Genomic DNA, 3,206 nt, shown 5'->3' with positions numbered 1-3,206 from the left:
AAGAAAGAAAGAAAGAAAGAAAGAAAGAAAGAAAGAAAGAAAGAAAGAGAAAGAAAACTACTGTTTGATTTCTACCTGGCCACTAACAGAGAGGCTCTGAATGAGAGCTGAATGAGTGGCATGGTGAAAATAGGTATCAGTTGCTCAGTCACACAGAATATCACAGTAATAAAAAACACTAAGATGAAGAAAGAACACTATCTCATTTCTTATCTTTGTAGAGTTCAGTCGTATCACTTACTTGTGCTATGTCTCTGTGGAGTCTCTAGTATCTTCTATGCTCTCATCAGTGACTGCATCTTGGGTTTATATGATGAGTAAGGGACAATCACAAGCCAATGAGAGACGGAGCAACTTACTTCCCCCTAAGTCTCTTCCTTCATTTCTTAGATGAGATATGCCTGCCAAACAGTCCAATCCTGCAAAGACTTCTGGTTCTTCTTGGCATTTTATAGGATCTCTGTGTGTAAATAATAACCTAACATATTTGCATTCCGTTGATAAAATCAAAGTTATAGGTGCCGATGTGTGCCTATTGCTACATGCTCATCTATGTTTAAAAACCTTACACCATAGGCTCCCGGAGAATGAGAGAAAAGTGAGCACAAGTAAGCCTTCTTTTCAGATATGCACGGGGCTGGCTTCTGCAATTCACTAGGTCTCCTTAGGGAACGCTTGGCTGACCACGTCTTCACCGGGACCCTCCTCCAACAGTCTCATCCCTCACCTGCTGTGTGTTTCTTCGTTACCATGTCTAACAACATAGTGTATTTTCTTGGTTTGTTTTCACCCTCCCCCAGCAGAATGTGAGCTTCGTAAGAGCAGGCCTTTCAGAAAAGAAAAGAAAAGAAAGAAAGAAACAGGAAAGAAAGAAAGAAAGAAAGAAAGAAAGAAAGAAAGAAAGAAAGAAAGAAAGGAAGGAAGGAAGGAAGGAAGGAAGGAAGGAAGGAAGGAAGGAAGGAAGGAAAGAAAGAAAGAAAGAAAGAAAGAAAGAAAGAAAGAAAGAAAGAAAGAAAGAAAGAAAGAAAGAAAGAAAGAAAGAAAGAAAGAGAAAGAAACTGTGGTGCCCTTGTTATGGGAAGGAATGCTGGGCACATCACAGCCACTAGTATATCTTTGCTGAATGAATGATTCCAAATATTATATTGTCCCACAAATTACATTTTTATGAGGACTCCTTAAGTTCTCATTGCTGCTAGCATATTTCCTTTACACTCCTTTTCTCCGAAGAGCCATATTGTTTAAATATTTAGTGAGTACCTAATCTTTGCCGGGTACTATTCTGGATAATAGAGGTAAAGCAGTAAACAAAAACAAGAAAAAAAAAAAATCCTTGCCCTCATGGAGCATTCTTTTTTTTTTTTTTAAGATTTTATTTATTTATTTGAGATAGAGACAGAGACAGAAATAGCGAGAGAGAGCACAGGTGGGGAGGAGAGGGAGGAAGCAGGCTCCGCACTGAACAGGGAGCCCCACGCTGGCCCCATGCCAGCACCCCGAGATCATGGTCCTAGCCCAAGGCAGAAGCCCAACCACTGAGCCACCCAGGCGCCCCCCCTCATGGAGCATTCTTAACAATATTAGTAACAACAACCTTAGGAGGTTTTGAGAGCATTAAATGGGTACGTAAATGTGTGCTGAAAAAGACGTGTGCATCACCTCCACGCTTACACGGAGGTGATGAGTGTTTTTCTGGCCTCCAAGATACAATTTTGCTATAGGAGAACTTTGGTTCTTCATGAACCTGAGCTATATGGAGAGAAAATATCAGCCATTTCCAAAATGCTGGAACCTAATCCATGAAGGCTGGGAATGGTACGTTTTCTGGCACTGTGGACATTTTGTTGAGGTAGCAGTTTCAATAGCTCATGGGAAGCTCCGGGCCTCAATTCCGAATGAACCACCTTAGGCTGGGGAAAAGATCCAGAATTATCAGTGTCAGTCTGGGGTTTGGAGGAATTTATATAAATTGTTAACTTGTCGTCTATGGACACCAACTGAAAGAAGATGTGTAAATGTGATTCTGAAAGGAATTGCCTCCTAAATATTAACACAGTCCCTGTGGCTTATGTAACAAATGTAAGATGCTTTGGTGCTGTGATCACAGCATCTTTGTATAATTGCTGGCTAGGGTGTTTTGGCCATTTGGCTGTTCCCTTCCTTCCTCAAAATCCTTGTGATTTCCTCTCAAAGTGCTATGTTCTTTCAAAGAGAGCAACCTGCCTCAATTAAATACTTCTGTTAAATCAAGAAGTGAAAAATATACACGTAAAGGAGTAATTAACATGACATTATCACTCAATTCACACTCATTTACCCGACATGGAATGAACACTGGTCCCAGCACTCTAAGACGTCTCCTATAGAGATGTGTTCTTACAATGTGTGCTTTTTGGTGTCTAGTGAGAATACTTGAAAAGAAAAAACCAAGTAAGACATTTTTCAGGTTTCCACCACTATCGAAGATTAAAGATGCTTCAATAGACAGGCACAGGTATTCCCTTTTCCAAACAGATCTATCCCTTTATTGATTATGCTTTTTGTTAAAATGATCCAGTTCTGTATAATTTGATTCAACACCCGAAAGAAGATTTGCTAATGTTTGGCAAATGTATTTCTTGTTTGCCAAATGCATATTCTAATAAATTTATATTTTGTATTTTTTTGATTCATGAAATATTGAGTAACCTAATTAAATTTCCAAAATAAGCCAGACTAAGGAGCAGATGTTAACAGAGACTTACTCACGGCAGACATTTTGTTAGGCCCAGTTTGGAAAGACAGGCTTTCTTTTCTGCAAGTAAATAGAAATTCATATGAAATTGTATGTTATATTGACTTAAACTTCATGTTAAAATGCTACTATGTTTTTGTAAATATTGAAAAACAAATCTTGGGGGGCGCCTGGCTGGCTCAGTCAGTTAAGTGTTTGCCTTTGGCTCAGGTCTGATCTCAGGGTCCTGGGATCCAGCCCTATATTGGGCTCTGTGTTCAGCGGGGAGTCTGCTTCTCCCTCTCACTCTGCCCCCTCCCATGCTCCCTCTCTCTCTCTCCCAAATAAATAAATAAATTCTTAAAAAAAAATCGAATCTTTGCCTTTTATTTTATTTCTTTGGATGTAGTGGTAGTTATATATCAACTGTGAATTTCTACTTGTTTCCTGTTTTAAGACAGCTGAGGAGAGATAAGTATGTTCTGGAATACAG

At 39.4% G+C, this 3,206-nt stretch overlaps 1 protein-coding gene across 1 annotated transcript in view; it reads right to left on the bottom strand.

The window, feature by feature from the left end:
- The window catches only part of HPGDS (hematopoietic prostaglandin D synthase), a 46,689-nt gene extending 46,415 nt beyond the window's left edge, over positions 1–274 (bottom strand). The window contains exon 1 of the mRNA XM_035004501.1: positions 242–274. The gene's annotated coding sequence lies outside the window, so the exon portion shown is untranslated. The remainder of the gene's footprint in view (positions 1–241) is intronic.
- Between the last annotated feature and the right edge of the window lie 2,932 nt (positions 275–3,206).

The sequence above is a fragment of the Mirounga leonina genome, unplaced genomic scaffold (assembly GCF_011800145.1).
Source record: "Mirounga leonina isolate KUSES-001 unplaced genomic scaffold, KU_Mleo_1.0 Mir_129, whole genome shotgun sequence".
In the NCBI taxonomy this organism is placed as follows: Eukaryota; Metazoa; Chordata; class Mammalia; order Carnivora; family Phocidae; genus Mirounga; species Mirounga leonina.
Note: the sequence above shows the minus strand (reverse complement) of the source record. Positions and strands in the feature narration are given on the sequence as shown.